At 35.5% G+C, this 25,625-nt stretch overlaps 1 long non-coding RNA gene across 5 annotated transcripts in view; it reads left to right on the top strand.

Annotated features, from left to right (window-relative positions):
- LOC138172698 (uncharacterized) overlaps positions 1-25,625 on the top strand; it is a 93,218-nt gene that overhangs the window by 42,876 nt on the left and 24,717 nt on the right. Inside the window, exons 2-4 of one of the 5 annotated variants that reach the window (XR_011171228.1) lie at positions 3,045-3,149; positions 6,335-6,467; positions 23,511-23,528. This is a non-coding gene — a long non-coding RNA (uncharacterized lncRNA). Of the gene's footprint in view, positions 1-3,044; positions 3,150-6,334; positions 6,468-9,716; positions 9,847-11,267; positions 12,118-15,102; positions 15,509-23,510; positions 23,529-25,625 lie in introns of those variants that run through there. The other 4 variants (XR_011171225.1, XR_011171227.1, XR_011171226.1 and 1 more) reach the window with 4 other exon arrangements.

Here is a 25,625-nt window from a genome sequence, read left to right as displayed (position 1 = left end):
AATCTTAGTTTTACATCATTGCACAGACTCTAAAATCAACTAAGATGTGTATATCTTGCCAGCTGGGAAGTGGAGATCCACATCCCACCAGTCTAGCCAGCAGGAGTCAGGCTCCGTTTACTCAGATAAAAGTGATTCTAACATCCTTTCTTCCAACCCACATTTTTCTCACTGACAAATGCTAAGGTTCTCTGGGCCCAAATGTCATTCTAGCCACAAATAGCTCTTTTCAAAAACTCTGCCAGAGATTTTACACCTGCAAAAAGTTGGATTTCTAATTAGAAATCTGTCCCCCAAACAGTATGCCTTTGAGAACAACTGGTAATCTTAATCCTTAAAAAGGAATGTATTTGGTTTAAATGGACAATTAGTTAGATGGTTATGAAATCAATAACCTTGGAAAGAATAAGATCATTAGAGCTCGAATGTACCTTTGAGATCATTAAGATAGACCTTTTTTGTTCTGCCCAATTTTTAGAAATGAAAACAGGTTTAGAGGAGGTATCTGAAGGCAACAGAACTCAACTCCTTAGTTGTTTCAAAAGTTAAAATGATATTAAGTGACTTGTGTTTCCTATCAATGGAATGAAAAATATTAGATTTAAGAAGACAATGATAGCATTCAAAGCATTCTTGGTTATTCTCATCTTTAACTTATTTTAGTAGCATAAGTTCCACAAATTCAGACAAAGTCACACATTTTAAAAAAAAGTTGAAAGAGAAAGTTGTCTTTGATCACACAGATATTACCCAAGTGGAATAATAATGGATGGGACTTGTAAAGGATTTTAAGAACTGAAAACTGCTTTGTAGAGATTTATTTTTGTTTTAGTGTGGTAGATTCTTTTATTATACTTATCTTATAGATGAGAAAGCTGAAACAGAGAAAGGTTATGATCCAAACAGGTTAAACTACTTGACCAGGAACACAAAACTAAACAAAACAAGTCCAATACCTCTTTCACTTAATAAATTTTCAGCTACTGTATTAACATAATCTTCTTCATTAATTGCTTTTCAAAATTATACATAACTAATTCTTTCACTCTTCCTATGAAATGATAAAAATTCCCTTTACCATCATTGACACTTTCCTCAGGTTGGATTCCAGGTTATCAGTATCATTTGTGAAACATGGCAACCAGGACTGAACAAAATATTCCACATGCTAGTTAAGAGGATTTGATAAAAGTGCATTGAGATCCTCATTTCCCTCATCCTGGAAACCATGCTTTTGTTAAGGTAACCTGTGATTACACAAGATTTATGTTTGCTGTGTCACACTGGTCATTCATATGGAGCTTGGAATATATTAAAACTTCAAGGTCACTTTCCTATGTAATGGCTATCTTGCTTCTCTCTCCCCTTCCCCCCTCAATATATATAGTATATATATATATATATATGGGTGTGTGTATGTATGTATGTATATGTGTGTACATATATATACACATACACACATGTGTATGGATTTCTATATACATACATTTATACATATGTATATGTGTATATGTGTGTGTATACATTGGTTGTTTTTTTGTTCTTAAAGAGGACCAAAATGGTATCACTCTGCTAGTCAAGTTTGAGTGTGTCCAACTGTGGTTGATCAGAACAATATGAGCTTGGAGTGCTCTCCCATAGGTTTGACATAAATAGTCAATGTGAATATTTAGGACAGATTCTCTAAATTTGTGCGTCTTGCATTTCTCTTGAGCTATTTCAATTCTGCTTTGCTCATAGAGCACAGCACCTTCTCTGATGAGGGCATGCTATGTTGATCAATCCTGTGCCAGTGTCTCCTGTGTCACACAATCAGTTCCAAAGTTCTTAAAAGAGACCTTGAGAGCATCTTTGTATCACTTCTTTGGACCACCATGTGAATCTTGCTTGCCTTATGTGAATTCTCCATGAAATAGTCTTTTTTGGCAAGGGTACATTTTCATTTGAACAATGTGGCCAACCCACTGAAGTTGCGTTCTGTATCTGGCATCTCATCCTTCCAGGTGATCTTCAGAGTATATATATATATATACACACATATATATATACATGCATACATATATATACATACACACATATATACACACACATACATACAAATACACATACATATATGGTATATGTATGTATACACAGATACATGCATGCGTATACATACATATGCATGTACATACATATATAAAATATACCGTACAGTTGTTTCAGTCATGCCCCACTCTTTGTGACTCCATTTGGGATTTTCTTGGCAAAGATATTGGAGTAATTTGTCATTTACTTCTCTATCCCATTTTACAGATGAGAAAACTGAGGGAAACAGGGTTAAGTGTCTTACCTGGTGTCACACAACTAGTTAGTAAATATCTAAGGCTCAACTTGAAGTCAGGTTTTCCTTATTCCAGGCTCAGTACTCTATCCACACTGCCACCTAGATGCACCCAATATGTATGGTATAAATATAAGAGAATGTTGTATACTGTAACAACCATATTGTTTTATGAATATCTTTGACCAAATAAGTAATTTTGATTCTTATAAACACCAGAATAAACTATAAAGGACATATGAAGAAAAACATTATATGCATCCAGAGAAGGCACTGATAAATAGAAATATATATAGAATAATTCATACACACTCACACAGACACACAGACACACACACACCCCTATATTTGTGTCTAATTGTAGCCATTTTGGGACAGGGGTATGGGGGAAGAAATTTACATGTTAATTTTGTTATATATTTGAAAGGAATAGCAAATTGTGCATAGTAGATTTACAGTTTCATATGTTATCATCTTTTTTATTGTACTGTTATAGAAATTCTTGTTTTATTCCATAAATAGAAAATTAAATTAAAATTTAAAAATAAGTTATAGTCACATATGTAATTATTTAAGTATATGTGAATTTTATCTATATATGTATGCATGAACTATGTATGTGTACACACACATACAGATAGATATATACATTTATGCATTTAAAATGTTTTGGTATAATATGACTTATTATATTTCTTGTTATTCAATTTCATCTTCTTAGTCCTGGTTTGTTGTTCAAACCTTTCGGAATTCTCATGCTGTCGTTTGATCATCATTTCTGTAGATTTAAGTCATTGACAGAAATATTTACTAGAAGTGGTTCAAGGTAAGTCCCTGATATAGTCCACCTGAGACTTCCCAATAACTTTCTATTGATCCACTTATGTGTACCCTGTGCATTTTGAACAGTTTTGAATCCACTTAATTGTACTAGCATAAAACCCACCATTCTACAACCCTCTGACCAGAACATCATGAGGGACTTTGCCAAATGTCTTTTGAAACCTTGCTATACCATTTCCCTAACATCCTTTTGATCTATCAACCCCAAAGGAACACTGTCAAGAAACAATATTGAAGTGATCTTATATGACCTGTTCCCAACGAACTAATATTGGTTCATGGTATTGTCACCTTCCTTTTTTATTAATTATTCATATAACTCCTCCTTATTAATACATTTAAAGCTTAACATACAATTTATAAAATTCATTAATTTATGATACAATATAGTGTAGCAATTGTACTAATTGTCACAATATTTCTTTGTGTTAAAGAAAGAATAAGTATAATCGTGTATAAAGGATGTGAACATTTGCTAGATCACACTGTATTTTATTCACATTATTCCATTTCTTTCTTCTGATTCTCCAAACCTTCCCTCTCTTCATGACATGATCAAGTTTGGACTATGTAACTACAGCATAAGATTTTTGAAAAGTGAATTATTTTTGGATATCCATCTAAAGCTAAATCAGAAAAAAAGAATAGTCCCCCCCATAGGAATGATAGCAACATAATTCAGACCAACAAAGTCAGATGTGGTCCATAACAGAAGAGAGATGTCGATTTGTTTAAAAATCATCCCTTCACACATTTGAAATTCCATTTTGCAATCAGGAGCATTGATAATTTTTCCACATCACCAGTCATTGTAATTGTCTAAGCCAAAAATAGAATTGATTAACATTAACCTAAAAAGCAGCCTCTTTCAAGCTTAGATTGCAAGATCTCAGCAGGTAAGAAAATACCTCAAACCTGGTCCCAGAATATAAGATTTAAAATAACATTTTTATAGCTATTTAAAAGAATCTTATTGAAAATTATGGAACAGTTTCTGAAGTGACAGGTTGTGATGGACCATATAGATTTGTCAACAATATAAAATTACTTTTTTGTCAAAAATAAGAGATAAATTATATTTAATCAAAATAAAATTGCCTATAAGATAAATAGGCATAAACTTAATCATTGAAAAAGTTTCCTTCATCCTAATCCTTATATAGTTAGATTTGACATAGGAAATATAAGAATTTGGTGTTATACCAGTTATATTTGAAAACATGGGGGAAAAAGCTGTTAAAATAGAGGGAACTTTATTTCTTCATATCAAAATTTATCACAGTGTCTTCTTCTGAACACCATCTTTTCTTATAGAAATTTTTGTTCCAAGATTCCAGTTTTCCATATAGGTTATAAACATTCTTGGTTTTGGCCTATACTCATAATAAATGAAGGATATTTATCACATTCAATAGTATCTTCAATAGCAGTAGTGCTCTGAGTAAAATTAGTGGTCTCTTACTCATTTAAAACTTTACAACTTATAAAGCATTTTCACAACCATTCTAAAACTTGATTTCCTTAATCAATCAAATTTATTAAATGCCTTATACATAGCAGGCATTATGGTAAGAGCTGGAGATATGAATATAGAAATAAAATGACCCCTGCCATCAAAATGCTAAAATTCTGTTGGGAGTAACTCTCTATCTCTGTCTCTGTCTCTTCACACACACATTTATACATGTACATATGAGTATATACACATATGTATTTTTCTGTGTATACATACATACACATATGTGACAGAATGCAGAACAAATAAAATGAATATAAGTATTTTGGGAGAGAGAGCACTGGTGTTTAAGGAGAAGGGTGGAATTAGTGAATGCTTTGTACAAAGGAAGATGCTTAAACTGAATCTTGAAGGACACAATTGATTCTAATATGTAGATGAAAGAAAAATAACTCAGGCTTTGGGGACGAGAATAAAGGCATGAAGAGGAGGGAAAGAATGTTGTTTATTTAAGAAAAAGCAAGAAGACAAGTTGGCTGGAGTAGAATATATAGGAAGGGGATTAATGTATAATAAGGCCAGGTTATAGTGAGTTTTAAATGCCAAAGATTTTATTTGTGAAGAGAAGCAATATAAAGTCACTATAATTTACTGAGTTAAGGAATATTATGGTCAGAAGAGGGTAGGATTTCTTTTTTTGGTAGAAGAGGTTAATGCAAAGCTAAAAAACATTTTTCATAAAATAAAATGAAAATGGGGGGGGCAGGTAGCACAACGAGTAAGAGCACTGGCTCCAGTGTTGAGAAGACCTGGAGATCGAATCCCGGGCTCAGAAACTTAGCACCCACCCAGAAACACCTGGCCGTGTAACCTTGAGCAAGTTACTTAACCCCAATTGCTTAGGGGCGGCCAGGTGGCTCAGCGAGTAAGAGCACCGGCTCCAGTGTTGGGATGACCTGGATCAAATCCGGGCTCAGATACTCAGCACCACACCCAGAAATAATAACTGGCCGTGTAACCTTGAGCAAGTTACTTAACCCTAATTGCTTTAAAAAAATGAACCAATGAAGGGGTTTGAGAAGAAGTGGTTAGAGGGATCAATGTCATACCCAGAGGAATGAGGGTATGCAAGAACTGAGAATAATCAATGATGTCAAATAATGTATATAGAGTGGAGGTTAGAGACTGAGAAAAGCATTTTAGATTTATAGTTTAGGAATAAGCACTTTTGATTTAGTGATGAAGTCAGAAACTAGATCTAGAAGTGAGCAAGGAAGAGAAAAGGAAGTCAATGAGAGAAAACAGCTTTTTATAGGAGTTTGACTCTGAAAGGGCTGAAAAATACAGGTTGATGTTTGAAGAGATGGTAGTATATAATGAGTTTTGTTTTTAATTGAGAAGACTTAGACATGTTTATAGGCAAGCAGAAAGGAACCAATAAAAAGAAGAACTTGAAGACAGAAAGGGTATCAGTGAAGAAGTGAAGTGCTAGAGAAAGTAGGGGGTGATTCATTTATACATAGATTCAATGTAGTTGTCAGAGGCTGAGATAAAAGAGGATAGGGATGGTGTTAAGGGGGGTTGTGACAGAGAGAAAAGAAAAGGGAACTCACAATAAAAAGGCCACGTTTTCTCAATATTGTATGACATATTGTAGCTTCATTTTGATCTTATGGATAGATAATACAAACATTGTTATTCTCATTTCACAGGTGAGGAAACTGAGGTTGAAGCATTGAAAATAACTTTCCCACATCCGAATGAACTACCCTGAAAACCCGGTTTTCTGGTGTTTAAGACTGGTGTTCTTTCCCCTATTCTCATGTTCAAAGTAACTTTGATAAGGTATAATTTTCACTAGAAAAGTCATGTGAATTTTGTCTATGTTAAATGGAATATTTCCAAGTTCATTGGCAATAATTGGTAGTTCTGTTTTTGTGAGGGTTATCTTCAATAACCAAAACCTTTCTAGATTTATTTTCTCTTCTATTTAAGTCTTTTAAAATTTTTTTTCTTTTTTTTTTCAAATTTTGAGGAAATTTTAGTACTTTTGTCCTTAATTCAATATAATGAGTAATTCTGAAAAATATGCATGCAAGCAAATATGTTCAATATGTATATTATAATATTTGAATTTAAACTTTTTTTCTTGAGAGCTAAAAGCTATCTTGTAGATAGTATTTTCCTCCTCCAGTTTACAAATGGAGACACTGAGGTCCTGAGAAATGACTTCCCCAAGATCAGTGTGCCAGCAATGCGATATTCACAGTGCCCATGGTGGCTATGGATATGCTGGTGTAGTTGTGAACCACGAAATGTAACAGGCTCTCCACATGGAGGACAGAACCAAAGTATTTTTATTCAAATACCAGAAAACTGAGTCCCAAAACCAGTAAGTCAAAGTCATTATAGTAACCACAAATTTGGTACACATAGTCAATGCAGTGAACACCCATATTCCCAAGCCTTCAAAACAAAACAGGCTCCCTCAGGCAAGGATCCTCCTCTCTCATTCACTCCTTTAAGCAAGGATCCTTCTCTCCTCACTCATCGTAGCTGCAAAGCCTCCACACTTGCTCACTCCCAGCAGTTTTGGCTCCCAGAACTTCTCATTCCTGGCAGTTCTGGATGGCTCTCAGAAGTTCTCAGCATTCTGGGTGGCTCTCAGATGTTCTCAATTCAGTTCTCAGAAGAAATTCTGGCTCTCTAGCTTGGGCTTTTCCTTATATATGGTATTAGTTCTTCCCTGTCCTACCCTTTCCTGTTACATCAGCAAGTTCATCCTACTGTGGGATTCACAAGTTCTGGATCTTAATACTTGAGACAATCATGAACCTGAAACAAGGTGCTAAGTACCTGTTTGCTTGCCAATACAAGTGCCTGGAAGATCTTCAAATCCCATTACCATTACAATCAATCAGTCAGTCAACTTGCATTTATTAAGTGGTTACAATGTGTTAGGCACTATGCTGAGTGCTGGTCACTCAGTCGATATCAGAGTCAGATTCTGAGCTGGTTCTCTTGATTCCTACCCCTGTTTCCCTTCCACTCTTCTATAGTCCTTGTTTACATTCATTTTTTCTTATACCTTTTGGTTTAAGCTTCAGTACTTCCAATATCAGAACCTATAGTAATATCTTAGAGAAAAGATTTCTAGATCTAGGTGTGGAAGAGACCTCAGAGGCCATATGCTTCAACCCCCCCCCCTCATTTTATAGATGAGGAAACTGAGGTTCAAGTTGGCTAAGTGACTTACCTAAGTTCACACAGGTAGAAAGAATCGTGAATAGAATTATTAGAGAACAATAAAATTTTTAGCTTGAAGGAGATTAAACATAAACCAAATCCCTCTTTGTAGAGATGAAGAACTTGAGAAGGTAATTACTATATAGGAGAACCTAGATTTAAACCTATGTCTTTGGATTTTGAATCCTGTGTACATGTCACTATACTATTTTATCCTTTTGAAGCACAGATGAATCTAAATTTGCTATTTGGATCCTTGATCAGTTTGATGTTGGACATAGGGCACGAGGGAAACAAAAGCACTTCTCTGAAGGACAAATTTGGTAATTCATTCAGGAAAGAAAGTGCATATCCAAATTTCAGGTGTCAGACACTATGCTAATTTGGATCATAACACTTCTCTGTCTGGAGCAAAATGATTTTAGTAACTGTGTTAAATTCATGTGTTATACTATTTTCCTTGACTTTTCTACATCCTCTACATCAGTTCTGTTGCTCAATGATTCCTGTACTTGTTAATGAACTATGTCAGAATGATATTTTCTGCCTTCATTCACATTTTCAAAGGATATATTGAGGGGAAAATATCACTGTAAACATATGAAGACACAGAAATAGAGGGGCACTGAGTCAAAAGAGCTCTGGATTCAGAGCACTAGGGTTCACATCCCAACTCTGATGTTTGTTACTTGGATTACCTTGGGTCAGGGGTATAAACCTGTGGCTTCAAGGCCATATGTGGCTTTCTAGGTCCCTGAGTGCTGCCTTTTTACTGAGTCTGGGTTTTACACAATAAATCCTTTTATTAAGGGGCTTTTTTTCTGTGAAGTTTGGATTCAGTCAAAGAAATGCACTTGAGGACCTAGAGGGCCACATGTGGCCTTGAGGTCTTAGGTTCTTCACCATTGCTTTGGTCAAATTATTAAACCTCTCTGTACGTTTGTTTTTCATTTGTAAAATTAAGGGATTGGACTAGACAGTGATGTCCTTTCTTGCTTAAAATCAATGACTCTATGTCCCTTATGCTACAAACTATAAGTTTTTCGTGTTTAAATGTTCAACAGAGATGCACATTGTATTTTAAATTACCTGTCACTACAAAAAGTTAAATGTTCTAAGCCTAATTCATAGCTTTTATTGGGGGATATGGTAGGACTTAACTCTTATTATATCTAAGGACCATAATGATTTTTCAAACAAAAAAAGCCAAACTTCTCAAAACATAATTAAATTTATTTCCCTTCAATATGAACAATAAAGATAACCTTTGCTGCCTTTTTTGCACAAAAACAGTGAGTAAAATATGAAGTGGTGTGTCATCATGGCAAAATATATACATATATATTTTTAATTTAGCAGATAATTTTGTCAATATTTTGTCAATCTAGTCTCAACAATAGGCTCTTATGTTATAAAAACAATAAAAAAGGATACCCTGAATATGGTATGAATAGGGCAACAGAGTGACACAGAGGCTAGACCTGGGTTTAGAATCAGGAAGACTCATCTTCATTAGTTCAAATCTGTCCTTAGACACTCACTAGCTATGTGACCCTGGGTAAGTCATTTGGCCCTGTTTGCCTCAGTTCCTCATTTATAAAATGCGTTAGAGAAGGAAATGGCAAATCACTGCAATATCTTTGTCAAGAAATCCCCAAATGGGGTCACCGAAGAAGTAAACCCAATTGAAACAACTGAACGACAATAACAATCACGAATGGGATATGCGCTAGATAATTCTTCGAGATTTTAGTGGATCTGTGACCTTATCAGTTTAGGTATTCTATTATGATATAACAAATGAATCCAAGCCTAATCATGTATGTATCTTACCTATGTTTGTTTCAGTGGAAAGAATGATGTGGAGTCAAAGGAACTGATTTCAAATGCTGGCTCTCCCCGTATAAGCTATACTAAATCATTTACCTTTTTTGGGTCTAAATGTATTCATATAAAATAAAGTAGTTGGAATAGAGGACCAATGAATCTTTTCCCATTCTAAATATATGTAACTATAGTCTCCTATGAATCCTGCACTGAGAGGAGATGGGGCCAAGGGGGTGGGGTTGGGGGTGGGAGTAGACTGGCATTTAATACAAGTAAGTCTTTATCCTGGATCTCTTGACATTGTATAGATAATAATGGGCAAGAACTTTAGGTCAAATGTACAAAATGGAGTATTAGACTTTTTTTGGTCAGTCATCATGGATTCTCAAAACTTGTAAAAATAAGAATTTTGCACAAAAGATAATTACAGTTGTTTCCACAGACGAAAAAACAACAAACCCAACAAAGCAGCAATATAATGGTTTAGCAATAGAAAAGGCTAATCTCTAAACTCCAACAAACTCAATCAACACCATGGCCATCAAGAGCCCCAACAAGCTGGCAGAATAACACAATCAGTTCCATGGACTTCTTGTGCACTGGTATCAATTTTGTATTTTTTTTTTTTGCTACTGTTGCTGAAGTTTCTGCCAATACACCTGAGCCCTGCCCTTACCCTAACATTCTGTGACAATAACAAATAGAATTTCCTAACCCTCTTGCAGAGAAAACATAAAAAAGGGGAAGCATGCTCTTCATGGCTGAAAAGCTCACTGGATACATATGTGCATATGCACAAAATGGGTGTTTGTGTAGTGGGGAGCTCCAGTCCTGTAAGAAAGGGATTTGGTTTGCACTTGGAATTAGTTCTGTTCCTCAGAATTCACTTGGGGCAGGAACTGAGGCCAGTGAAAATTGAGTTCCCATACATGGGAGGAGGGTGAGACAGTTTTTGTTTTTGTTTTTTTTTAGGTCTAGATCTTCAGTGATCTGTGATGAAAGGGGATAGAGTCATGAAGTAAAGTATAGGTGAATGTAAGGGGGAAAATGGTAAATTACCAAAGAGCTGAGGAGGAATAAAATTAAGTTAAAAACTTAGGGTTCAAGAAGACTAATCACTAGAGAAGTTATTAAAATACAAGGAAGATGGTCATAAAGGCATCTAAATTAATCCAAACATCTCATCTCTAAATAAATAATGCAAGAAAAAGAACATTAAACTAACATCTGATAAGGCAGTTGACTCTGTATTTTCAAGAGAGAATAAATGTTCCTGAATTGTTTTAGAGAAAAGAATAATTAAATCAGAAATTATAGTATGCACAGCATAAATAATAGGCAGAATAGGGGTGGCCAGGTGGCTCAGCAAGTAAGAGCACCGGCTCCAGTGTCGGGATGACCTGGATCAAATCTGGGCTCAGATACTCAGCACCACACCCAGAAATAACTGGCTGTGTAACCTTGAGCAAGTTACTTAACCCCTATTGCTTTAAAAAAAAAATAGGTAGAATAGAGCAATAATAATAACAATGAACTTTGATTTCATTGTGGTTTATGAATCTCTTGCCACAGCAAAGTGAAAGAAGCAAATAACTAATGAGGAATACAAACATACTGAAGTAAAGAATAATCTGGAAGAAGAGGAACAAAAAGCAATGACATTAAAATGACACATGATCTTTATAAAAACAAAAAACCCATCATTTATCTCAAAGACTGGATGTGTAGCAATAATTCAATGGACTTCTGAATTCCAGAAGAATGCATCCAGGTCAAATCACCTGAACACCACAATGACCTGGAGAAAGACCTTCACATATGAAAGAAAATAAATGTGGATAATGTAAGACTTTTTTTGTAACTGACAGAAATCATAGAAGAGAATCATTAATGCATTTCAAAAAGCAAAGGAATACAACATGCAGCCCAATATGATATACCCTATAAACCTATACCTAATCATCAAGGGAAAAAATGGTGGTTCAATAAAAGAAGGATATTTAAAACATTCCTACCAAGAAGAATAACCCCCTAAAAAAAGATCTGAGCATGTTATTCACTTTGGGAACACCCCAAAAAATGACAGAAACACAAGGTGAATACATACAACTTCCAAAGAAAGTACATATAAAGGAATAAATTATCCCAGAAAAAAAAAAGAAATAGAAAGAGAAATATACATATGGCATTTAAAACAGCAGCAAAAACAATAAAATAACCACACAGGGATCATTAAGACATTTTTCTCTCTAAGTACACAAGGAAATTAAAATGAAAGTAGTACATAAATAGAAGTGATGGTGGATGAATAGAGCTGAAAAAGCAAAGGCAAAATGTTACAAAATCTTGCATTCAGGTGAATCATTGATTTTTGTAGAATAGGAGAAAACCTAAAAGGGAAGAAGAGAAAAAGAAGATAGTAAGCAATGAGTGGTGCACTCTAATCTAAAACATTGAAGAGGAAATGCCTCCTAAAGTCTCACAGGAAGAGGGTATGCAGGAGAACGGGGAAGATGTCAAAGAGAAGACTTGAATCGGAGAGAAAGGAAGGGGAAAAATCTGGATTTAGTAGTGGGAGGGGTGCTTCTTAAGAATATTCATGTGAAGGGAAGGGATATTTTTTGTGATGAGCAATGAGGACTCTAAAATTGGTCTGATCTGTTGGAAACTGGTATTTACAGAAGCCACTACGTCAATGATAGTGTGGTGCTTCTCCCTCAGGAGAAGGGGAAATTAGAACTCATGAAGGAAACCAGAATGAATAAAAGAGAGAGAGGGTATAGTCAGAAAGAGGAGATTTTCTTAGAAAATGGGAAGGAAAATGATCATAGGGAATAGGGGGTAGGAATGGGCCACATGATCAAGAACACATGGAAATTTCTTCCATGGGCAATATTTCTCTTCTCTTTATCTCTTGTAGGAATAGATAAAAGTATGGTACAGCAGAAATAGAAAGTGGAGGACCAAGATCTATAAGACAACGACCTAGAAACTGTTTAGGAGAGGAAACTCAAAATAGGCACAGTAGAAGCTTTAATTCCATGAGGTTAACAGAAGCCCAAAGAAGGAATAAATGAAAGCAAGCACCATGAATTAAAGAACAAAAAATCAGAATTAGAGATAAGGAAAGAGAAATAATGAAGAGGAGGAAAAGACATTCATTTTATAGATTTTTTTAAAGCTAAACAAAAGAAGCCAAATAGAAAGACAGGAATGTGGATTTTACTTAACTAAGGGGAAAAAAGAAGGGTGGAAGAGAATTATATAACTATATAAAAGGAAGAGAGGAAAAGAACTAATAAACAATATTCCAAAGATAGGAAATAGTGTGACAAATGGGGCAGGTACTTGAGGAGGAAGGGAAGAGGTCTGTGGAATGATTGCTTAAAGTATGCAAACATAGTTGGAGAAAATGTACTATTTTTAAGAATAAGAGAAACAAACAAAAATCCTAATTCAGCATAGCAGTGCAGTCCATCAGTAATCTGTCTTTTTTACTACATGAATGTCCATTTCCTATTCTGATCATAGATTATTCCAGTTATCCTTCATAAAATTTCTCTCAAAACATCACTACCCAATCATACCCACTCTATTGCCCTTGACTGACCTACAGCTTGAATTTTTCAAATACGGAGAAAGTCTATGACTTACTATCCATAGAGTATCTCAAAAAGGATATTGATATTAAAAGAGAAGACTTTGTTTCAGAGAGAAACTTGGCATCATTAAAAGCACTCCACTGTTTCCCAAAGGCAGTCTAATTCCCTCTTGTTATTATTCAATTCTCACCCTGTTTCACTGTCCATCTTGCCATGTCTATCTAATGTATGTATAGACTGACCAAACTTATGGGCTGAACTCTCAACTGTATACAGTAATCTAGATAAAACACATATTTCTTCTATTTAATTTTCCCTATATGGATAGTGGAATGTAGCTGAACTAGTGATCATATGTAGTGATTATATTTACTAGGGAAGTAGACAAGTAATTATATATTCTTGTTACTTAACCTCTCTAGACCTTATTTCTTCATCTATAACAGGAGTGGTTGGACTAGATTGTCCCCAATGTTCCTTATAGCTCTGCATCTATGAGCTTATATGGCTTTTAGAGGGTTCTATAGTTTTTCAGGACTTGAAATCAGCACATTGTTATTTGCAAGCAGGAATACGTGGAGGGCTTCTTTATCTTTAGGGAATCTATCTTGGTTTTGGAATCTGGGCTGAGCATTCTGCATGGCAATGCTCTCTGATTGCCACATAATATAAATTTCCATCTGATGTGGAATGGGCCTTTGTCCTATGATGATTTACACGTAAAGATCTTTATAAATGATACTTAATCATTTTAATGTTCTTGAATATCTTTCAAATGCTTCTAGGCCTACTTTAGGTGTTATAATGTCAATCAATAATAACTTAAATATATTAATAATACATGATACAACATGTTATATGAAGTTATATATGTATATGTGCATTTATATAAGCATTTATGTGCATATACATGTACATGTAAGTATATGTGCCTATATATATGCATATTATTTCCCCATGTCATTTATTTCTTGGCAGTCTGTTCTACATTCTGCATCATAGATGGGACTCAGGAATTCCAGGGGTAATATGAAGCACAATGACAGAGTGAATGACATGATGGGGGTTGATATTGGGGAGGGATAAGAACTTTGTATGCATATTCAAAATAATGGGACTTTTAAGTTTGATAAGCATTAAGAAACAAGAAGCTTTTCTTTGACCCAGCAATACTACTTCCAGGTCTGTATCCCAAAGAGCTCATAAACATGGGAAAAGGACCCACATGTACAAAAATATTTATAGCAGCTATTTTTGTGATGGCACAGAATTGGAAAATGAGGGAATGCCCATCAATTGAAAAATGACTGAACAATTGTGTTATATGAATTCAATGGAATATTATTGTGCTAAAATAAATTATGAGCAGGCAGATTTCAGACAAACCTGGAAAGACTTACATGAACTGAGGCTGAGTGAGAGGAGAAGAACCAGGAGAACATTGTACATAGTAATAGCAATATTATTTGATGAATAACTCTGAATAACTTAGCTCTTAGCAATACAACAAGGAAAAAGATGTATATGTACAAAAACATTTGTAGCAGCTTTTTTTTTATGGTGGCAAATAATTGGGAATTAAGGGGATGCTTATCAATTGGGGAATGACTGAATAAGTTATGCTATGTGATTGTGATGAAATACTATTGTGCTACAATAAATGAACAGGTGAACTTCAGGAAAATCTGGAAAGATTTATATGAACTGATGATGAATGAGTGAAGTGAGCAGAACTAGGAGAACATTTTACACAGTAAAAGTCACATTGTGCAATGACTAACTTTGATAGATTTTGTTCTTCTTAGGAATGCAAAGATCTAAGACAATTCCAAAAGACTCATAATGGAAAATGCTATCCGTATCCAGAGAAAGAACTATGGAGTCTGAATGCAGATCGAAGCAGACTATTTGGTCTCTTTTTTATTGTTGTTGTGGTTTTATTTTTTCTTTGTCATGGTCCTTTTCTTTGCTCCAATTGTTCTTTGCAATTCTAATTCTTTCATGGTCCTAATGACTAATGTGAAAATATGTTTAATATGAATGTATATGTAGAGCCTTTATCAGACTGCACACTGTCTTGGGGAGGAGGAAGTAGAGAGAAGGGAAGTGACTGTTGAAAGCTAATAACAATAAATGAATTTAAAAAAAGCTTCATGAAAGAAAGTTAATCTTGGTGAAGAGAATTTGCTGGCTTTTATGACAGTCAAATGATAATGGGATAAATGACTAATTAAAAAAAAGTTTTATTAATGTATTGCTCTGTATATAAAAGCAGACATAGTCCCTGCCTTCAAGAACTTGGCATTCAAATAGGGAAAACAAACCAAATAGGGAAGCAGTGGTCAGGGAGGCACTTTTTTTTTTCCAGAAAAGTGACAGGGATGATGAGTGAGGCAATGGGTAAGTAGACGGATACATTGCCTTCAGGAGCAATGGCAGTGTTGATCATGATTCTCAGGTACATAAATGAGAAGGTGGGGATGGGAAGAAGAGATTGGAGGGATAGGAGAAGGAAAGGATATACTCATAGTCATAAAGGGGCTGATGAAGTTGCTGTGGTTGGCAAAGTTGCTCTTGAGGACTGGGAGAAGGGAATGGAGTGAAACATGGCCATCTTTCCTGAAATAGTGTTCTGGGAGATGATATCACAAGAGTTGACTGGGGTGGAGAGGGGAAGGTTTGCTCTAGAGGTCAGATTTAAAGGGCATACAATTTTTGAGGGCTTTGAATTTAGGGATCCTGGCAGATTTCTTGTATGTTAATACTCCACTAGCAAAGAAACAATATAAATGAGCGGAAATAACAAGAATAATGAATTAAAACAGGAAGATACCAGATGGGCTAAATTGATCTGCCTGCAATCTACCCTCCTACTCAACTGATAATGAGTTTTGTGTTCTAATGAAAGATCTATTTGCAATTCTATTCTATCTTACACTTAGGGAAGGGAGAAATTGCCTCACCCTTGCAATATATCAATCTCTATTTATAGACAATAGTAAACTAAGTGCTGAATCAGAATAGGAAAGAGGTAGTAAGGGGATTATGGTCTAATACCCAATTCCTTCTTTTACATTCATACTGCCATAAACTTAGTTCAGTCTCCTTCCTTCTAACTAGGACTTAACTAACAAGATGCCATTAGAATACTTTTTTTATACATTGATAACTCCATTACAGAGAAAAAAAATAAACTATGGAAGGCTTTAGGACTCTGATCAATACAATGATAAAACACAAGAATTCCAAAGAGATTCAAAAGATTCAAAGAATTCCAAAGAACAAAGAAAAAATCAAGCCATTCACTTCCAGACATTAGATGAATTTAAAATACAGGAAGAGATATATTTTTGGACATATCTAATGTGGTAACTTGTTTTGCTATGTAGATTATATATGTTAGTTTTAATTTATTGAATGGAGAATGGAGAAGAAGGGATATGTTAGTTAAAATGCTTTTTACTGGAAAATAGGAAAAATTAAAAAGATATTTAAAGTGATATGTATATAGATTTGATACTTAATAGTAAAAAATAAAATCAAACCTGGAAATTAGTCTTTTTGCCTCTTGTTCATCTGTTTTCATTTTTATATTATACTCTTTTGTCAGATTAATTTTCTAGATGAACTTAGTTAATCATCACCACCCCAATCCTTCCACTCAAAATTTGTCAGTGGCTCCCCATTAACTGAATTAAGTACAAACTTTCATCTCAGCATTCAAGGCCCCCGCAAAAATGGTGCTAGTCTGAAATAAGGATGTTAATACTACTACTAGTAATATTATTTATGTAATATTTTAAGATTTGCAAAGTGCTTTGCATATATTATTCCCTTTGATTCTTGAAATAGCATATGAAGTAAATACTATTTTATCCTCAATTTACAAATGAGAAAATTAGAACTGAGACAATTTAATTAACTTGTTCAGGGTCAATAAAGCTAGTAAGCATATAAGGCAGAATTTAAACTTAGGTCTTCCAACCCCAGCTCTTTATTTACTGTAGCAGCTAGATGCCTCCTTAATTCTTAGCTTTCACTCTTTATTCAAACTTTGAGTTAAAGAAGCTGTGAATAATTTCCACTTGTATACTGATTATGTGACCCAAAATAAATTGCTTTATTTCTGAGAGACTGACTCCTCATTTTAAAAACGGGCTTATCATTTCACTCTTGAACTTACAAGATATATTGCCTTCCACAAAGAATGACAGACAGATCCTTATGATACCTACTCACTAAGTGAAATTGTCCACGCTGGCATGCCTTTAGTACTCCTTTCAAACTGTTACCAGGCAAAAATCAGCTGCCTGTAGTGCTATTCTCCCTTCTGACAAGTCCTCTTTGAGGCAACCTGTTATAGTAAAGATAGCTCTGGATTTAGAACCAGAAAACCAGCATATGAACCTTGACTCTATTATGTATTTTTTCTGAGACCTTGAATAAAAAACTTTTGCTGTTGGGATGTCAGCAAATAAAATGAGATGTCATCTATAAAATGAGAGGATTGGAGTAAATTATACTTAAGGTGCTTTACAATTCTAAATCTGTTTCTCTGAATTGGCTTATGAGATCCTTTTCAATTCTCTAATTCTGTCATGGGCCACAGTAATTTTCTCCTTTGGTGTACCCTTTATGGTCTTAGTATTCCATCAGTGCTTTGGGGAAGCATTTATACTCATGATGAATCCTCACATTTTATCCAACCATCTTCTGTTTGTGCTACAATTCCAAGTTGTCTTGTCTAAGCATCCTGCTCTTAAAACTATCACTTTTCACCTTGAAGTGTATAAATAGGTACATTTCAAGCACCTGACTTAGCTCTTTTAAATTGAAAATCAAAGTTAAATTTGGGCAAGAAAATTGCCACAGGTGAGGCAAATTCAGGCAGTGTTAGCTGAACCAGTAATATCTATTTTTATAGCTGCTGATTTTTTTTTATTATTGTAATCAGTTTGTCTCAGCTGTAGTCTTTTAAGACTTCACTTGTGATTGGGCTAACTTTAACTTTTCTTCTTTTAAAAATAAAACAAAGCAACAAAAAGTTTTAAATCTGGGCGTCTAGATTAATTCTAATAAAATGTCTCTGATTTTGCTTCTTTGCATAATGAATGAGGAAAAATAAAGACCTATTTGGGAGTCAAGGAGGAATGATAATATTAGAGTAATAAGGTGAATTGTCAAATTCTTTCTAGAAGTGCCCAGCATACAAAGTTACTACACTAGTAACAGTCTTAGCTGCATGAAAATATCCACTGGATCTTGGTGCAAGAATAAGTCAAGACTTTCCTGCTTAATAGATGGCATGCTGTTGGGGGTATAGTAGAGGTAGCTCTAGTTCTAAGATATCGGTTCCAGCAGAAGTATTATGGTAAATATTTAACAACTGACTTTTTTTTTAAATGTACCCAAGACACTCAAATTCAATCTCTCTTATTAATATTTTCTCCATCAATTTCTTCAGTCTAGACAATCAACAAAACAACAAATCAAGCCCTAATTTGTAGCATTTGAAAATTTCTGAAAATTCATACTAGAAATAGTAGAACCAGCTCTTGCAATCTAGCAGACCTCTACTAGGTTTTGTGTGGGAGGGGAGAGGAAAGGAATGTAGGCCCTCCATGAGGGAGTCCATGTTCTTGCAGAGCCAGTTCCATCTTGGGGAGCCTATACTCTCCCAAGAGATTCAAACACTTTTTCTTTAACAATTCTCAATTTATGAAGTTGCTATAAAGCATGGTAACCTAAGATTCTTCAAGACTAATAATTATAGAGAAGATATAATTCTTGATTATTAGATGGGAATTCCTGAAGTGGGAGCTGCCATTACCAATCTACAGCATCAACCATGGTGTCTGACATATTGTAGATGCTTAATAAATATTTATTGATTGATTCTTAAACAGAAGAGTTATTTCATCTCTTAAATTTAAAAGTTAGCTCAGTACATACTTAACCAAAAAAAACCCCAACCCTTTACCTTATCAAAACACTCATGAGATCAGTATAACACCTAAGAATTTTTAAACTTTTGAGGAAATATGATAAGCTCAATGTTTACAGACATCTGGAGTAAACCTGATAAAGTAGTTTGCTACACTTGACTTTCAGCATCTGACTGGATACACATGAATATGTGTATATAAGCTAGGATTTCACAAAGCATGCAAAAACAAATCTCCATTTCCTGTTCCTTCCCCTCCCAAATAAATCATACTTTGTTATTTCTTTATGTTGCATAATATAATAAAACATTCATATGTCACTTAATAACTGCATGTGGTACATTCCATTTACTTCTTTTATGTAATCATAAAAAATACACATAAAACACCCAGGAATTTCCATCTGACAAAATTTGTGTAGGACAGTGCAATTTATTTACAATTTTCTACTATAACAAATAATCATGCTTTGAATATTTTGGTACATATGGTACCTTTCTGTCACTGATTTCTTTGGGATATAAACCCAGAAGTGAGATCACTGGGTGAAAAGGTATAGAATCTTTCCACTTGAATAATTCTTTTTGTATTATCCTAAATTATTTTCTCAGACTATTTGGACCAATGTATAGCTCCTGTAGAGGCAAGTAAGTGGTGCAGAGGACAGAGTGCTGAGCCTGGAGTCAGGAAGACTCATCTTCTTGAGTAGACACATACTAGCTGTATAATACTGGGAAAGTGACTCACCCCCATTTATCTCAGTTTCCCCACCCATAAAGTGAAACTTGAAAAGGCAATGGCAAACTACTTTAGTATCTTTGCCAAGAAAATCCCAAATATGGTCACGAAGAATTGAACACAACTGAAAATGACTAAAAATCAACAACATAATTCTACCAGCAGTAAATCAGCATGCCTATCTTTCTGTACTATGGGACATGGACTGTTTCTATTTTCTTACCCTTTTTCTGTGTGAGCAGCCCAACAGCATCTGGCCATGAGACATATTTGAACTGCCCACCAACTCTCTCTAGTTTCACTCCCTCTCCTTTTCCCATGAAGGTTTCAAAAATTAATAAATGAGGATAGTGGGAAAACTCAATGCCATTCCTCAAAGTCCTCCTTTGAGTTAATCATGGAGTGTTCCTGTCTGATACAACTTTCTATTATGCTACCACATCCTCTTGCCCATCTTTATACAGGCCAATGTGGTTCATACCAATTCTATGAAGGTTAGGGAGCTGGAGCAAAAAATAAAAAGTGTCTTTATTCAGTTATCTGGGTGAGGTTCTTGAGCCTTATTCTCTCATTCTGAGGTATATCACTTGTGTGTGTGTGTGTGTGTGACCCTAAATCTATTATCTCTTTGACAACAGGTAGATAGTATGTCAACACCATTTGTCTTCTCAAATCATGGATTATTGTTGTATGGATAATAGTTTTTATAAATTTCTTTTTTTTGCAAGCTATAAGGGTTAAGTAACTTGCTCAAGGTTACATGGCCAGTTACTTTTGGGTGTGGTGCTAAGTATCAGAGCCTGGATTCCATCCCAGGTCATCCCGACTCTGGGGCTGGTGCTCTTACTCACTGAAACACCTGGCAGCCCCTAATAGTTTTTATAATTTTCAATATAATTTCAAATTTGAAATGTTATTTTATCAATTATTTTCTAATTTCTACTCATATACAAGATGTCTTTTAAATTATTTATTTTTAAAATATGTTATTCTGGTTCTGTTTGCTTTATTCTACAACAGTTTATTTCAGAAACATGTCTTAGGACTTCCAAGGGAAGAATCAAGATGGCAGAATAAAGGAAGCACTATACTTAGCTCTCTCAAAATTCTCCTCTGAAATGATATAGACTGATTCTCTTTCATTTTCAATCTTATTTATAGTTAATTTATTTTGTCTTATAAATGCTTTAGTCATGGGTTTAGTCATTTAGTCATATCTCAGAACTTATTTCAGAATTTAGTTGGCCTGTGATGGGTTAAGTGTAGAAGTCCAATTTTCTTACTAATCACTGTTCTATTCTTGCCTCAAGGAATTTGACTAACCTTGGACTGTGTGGTTGCAATAAGAGAGTCAGGTCTAATATTTTTACTACACCAAGTTATCCTTTAAGGATGTCTGGTTTGGTGTTCAAAAAGTCTGGGTCACTATCTTGCAGGTAGGCTAAAAAAACAAAAAAGATTGTTTCTTAGTTACAGGGGGTAAGGAATGTTATTTTTTTTTGCTAGTCCTTCATTACCAAACTTCTAAGAAATCATATTGTTCCTCCTTGCCTCAGCTATGTAACCAATCATGTTTCCCTCAACCCCATGATGTTACCTACCATGTTCGGCTCTTAGTTCTGTAGTATTCTCTGTCTCTTATATAAGGGGATCTGTCCTTTTGCATGGAGTCTTTGGCAACAGGCAGAGTCACTGACCTATCCTTTATTAGTAGGTGTGGTACCTTATTAATAAACTGCTATCTTGATCAGAGAGAATTGCCTCATTTTATCTCTTGTTAAATTTCACTTGTGATACCTCTAAACAACTTTAATACCTTTTAATAGAATTCTGAGCCACCAATAAGTGAAAGTGAGATATTTTCCCAGTGCAAGATAACTTAGGAGGTCAGAAGGAGAGGTGTGTGATACAGGGGCAGAGGCTAGCCCATGTGACGACAACAACAGCTGTGGACCTTGGAAGCTGTGACAGCAACAGCTTCAGGGATTCTCAGTTGAGAGATGGTAGAGGACTTGGTAACTGGACAGAAAAATATTACAGGGAACTATATGATCACTAAATTCTCCTCCAGATCTAAAATTATAATCCTATAATCACTAAATTCATTCTAAGCTTTAAATTCTACAAATTCTAAGTCCTCATTTTTTTACTTCTGGCTGCATTTGACACCGTAGATCAGGCAATTCTCCTTGATATTCTCTTTGCCTTAAGTTTTCATGACATTGTTCCTTTGGCTCTTCTCTTACCTATATGTATACCCTTTATCTGGGTCCTTTGCTGCATCATCTCGTTGTTGTTATAATTTAGTTGTTCAGTTCAGCTCTTTCTTTGTGACCTCATAGACCATGGCGTGTCAGGGCCTTCTATCCTCCACTATCTCTCAAAGTCTGCCCAAGTTCTTGTCCAGAATTTCCATGGCACGATCTATATTATCTTCTGTCATCCCCTTTTCCTTTTGTCTTCAATCTTTCCCAACATCAGGGTCTTTCCAATCAGTCTCATTTTCTCATTACGTGGCCAAAGTATTTAAGTTTCAGTATTTGGCCTTCCAATGGGTAGCCAGAATTAATTTTTTTAAGTATTGACTGATTTGGTCTCCTTGCTGTCCAAGGGACCCTCAAAAGTCTTTTCCAGCATCACAATCCAAAAGCATTGATTCAGTTGCACTCAGCTTTATTGTCACCTTATTTATTTAACTTATATATATTCAGAGTACATCATACAAAATGCCAGACTGGATGAATCAAAAGCGAGAATTAACGATTCTATGAGAAATATGCACAATCTTAGATAAGCAAATGATAACACACTGATGGAAGAAAGTGAAGAGAAATTAGCAAGCATTTTCGTGAGAGTGAAAGAGGAGAGTATAAAAGCTTGCTTGAAGCTTAACATAAAAAAAAAACACCTAAAATCTTGGCAACTGGTCTTGTCACTTCTTGGCAAGTGGAGGAATAAGAAATGGAACAAGTGTAAGATGTTACATTTGGGATCAAAAATTACTACAGATGTTGATTGCAGTCATGAAATTAAGACACTTGCTCCTTGGAAGGAAAACTATGATAAATCTGGACAGCATACTAAAAAACAGAAATATCAACTTTCCAGCAAATGTCCATATAATCAAAGCTATTGTTTTCTAAATAGCAATGTGTGTTCTTGAGGGCTAGATTATAAGGAAAACTGTGCACTGTAGAATCCATGATTTTTCCCTCACATAATGGCCACTAGCTGTTAGGATTGCCCAAGCTTTTAAACTGATCACTTTTCTAATCTCTTTCTGTACTATTTCACTAGGTGATCTTATCAGCTCTTGTGGTTTCAATTATAATTTCTATGCAGATGGTTCTCAAATACACTTGTTCAGCCATAACCTCTCTCTTAACCCTCAGAATTTAATCTCTAACTGCTAATCATATATTCAAAATTAGATGTTCCATAGGAATTTTAAACTCAATATGGCCAAAGCTGAATTAATTATATTTCCCCTAACACTATCCCCTTTTCCTATCTTATCTTTTACTGTCAAGGGTACCACCATCTTTCCAGTCACCTAGACTAGCAACAAGGGTGTCATCTTCCACTCTTCTCTACCATCTATATCTAATCATTTCTTAGAGACCAACTTTAACACAAAGTTAAAAGTCAAGAAACAGACTGAAAAAATGAGTGAAAAGCAAAAAATAAAAATAATAAAAGAAGAAGAACCTGACCATTAAATGCTATTGTGTTGACATGGAGGATAAAGACAGAAAATCAGAAGAAGACAATGGTGTCAAAATGGCTACAACCAAAGCATCAAAGCAAAAATGAGAATTAAACACAAACCCATCAAGAATTCCAGAAAGAGAAGGGAGGAGGTGGCTGCACTGGCAGGACCCGAAAGCCGAGAGAGCTGGAGGCTAAGTTACATACAGAAATTCAAGGACCATCAGACCTTCCACCTCTACAATAAGCTCCTTCTGACAATTAACGTCCATCTATAAATTGATCTTTTATTTGGAGCTTGTTCTGGGTTGAAGCTTGTGGATGATGGAAACATTCCCCTGGCAATGTCTCTGGGGCAACTCCTTCGACGAGCCTCCTCAAAAGCATCTGACCTCCTGACCCTCACCCCCAGTGGCAGCAGAGGGCCTCCCTCTGTACTGGATGGGGAGATCATCTGCTTGAAGAACAATGTCTGTGTCCATCCCCTGCAGGTTCTGCAGTACCTTGAGGAGCATGACCCAGGTTATTTGTGCTTGTACATGGAAAAGGATGAACTTCTGGGAACCACACTCATTCTTAATTGGGTCCCTAACTCCAGGATCCAGAGGCAAGATGAAGAGGCTCTGCGGTATATCATGCCTGAAAGCTCCCCTGTGCGCAAGGCCCCCAGCAAGTGAGGCCATTGTGCTCAGGGCTCTGGAGAGCCTCATCAGCCTTCTCCCAAAGAACGGAGATGCCCTCTGACCCCTAAGGATGAGGACATCTTGGTGATGGCCCAGAGTTTCCAAGATACCATCCACATAAGTTCCTCATTAGAAGATGGAAAAAAGCTATCCCAAGTCTTGGGGACAGACAGTCCTATCCAAGCTACCCAACCTGCCCATAGTGACTCAGGAATCTTATCTACTATCAGTTCTCAGGATGAGCCAAATAGGTCTGAATTGTCAGTGGGTGGTACAGAGGAGGGACCAGAGTTGAGGCCAGAACCTGGAGAAGAGGAAGGCTCCTTAGAGCTCTCTGCTGATGATGTGAGCAGAGACAGTACTTTTGATTCTGATTCTGATGCCTTTTCTTCACCCTTCTGCCTCTCACCAGTAAGTGAAGCCCTTGCAGAGAGCAGCAGTTCTGTTTTTCTGGATGATGAAAATAAATTCTCTCTGTTTCTTGTTTGGTCAAGAATTCTTCCTATCTCCGAGTGTTATGAAAAGTATCTCCTTTCTCACAAAAACAGGAAATGGGTTCCTAGTTAAAAAAAATTGTTTATAATAGCTCTTTTTGTAGTGGCAAAGAACTGGAAACTAAGGGAGTGCTTATCAATTGGTAAATGGATAAATAGAGGCATATAAAAAGTAACAGAATACTGTTGCACCAGAAAAAATGATGAAATGGACAGTCTATAAGGTACTTAGGAGGACTTGTTTGAACTGATGTAGAGTAAAGTGAGAAGAGTAAGGAGAACATTTTTATACAATAACAACATTATAAAGAAAAATAACTTTGAAAGATTTGAGAACTCTGATCAGTGAAATGACGAACCATGATTCTAGAAAACTGATGATGAGGGTTGGTACCCACCTCCTCAGAGGGAATTTTTTTTTTTTACTTAATACTGAATATTTATGATTAGAAAAAAATTTCCCCAGTGGCCTAAGGGAGGAGGGGAAAAGGATATAGAGTTAGAATAGAAAGAAAAAGAGAGTAATTGAAGCAGCCTTTTTTTTTTTTGTAAAAATACATTAAACAGAAGAACATTAGGAAGGTTAGCGAGAATCATAGACAAGAAGCACAGCTTTGTAAGCTACAGGTTAAATTTATTACATATTTTAAAAGAATACTACTTCAGGAGCAGCTCAGGAGGACCCGGGATTCGTTTGGCCTCAGACACTTAACACCCACACAAAAAAACTGGCCGTGTAACCTTGGGCAAGTTACTTAAC

Source organism: Petaurus breviceps, unplaced genomic scaffold (assembly GCF_028583685.1).
Source record: "Petaurus breviceps papuanus isolate PSGF00001 unplaced genomic scaffold, PetGlider_PUasm1.0 551, whole genome shotgun sequence".
In the NCBI taxonomy this organism is placed as follows: Eukaryota; Metazoa; Chordata; class Mammalia; order Diprotodontia; family Petauridae; genus Petaurus; species Petaurus breviceps.
This window is presented reverse-complemented; position numbering and strand designations above follow the sequence as displayed.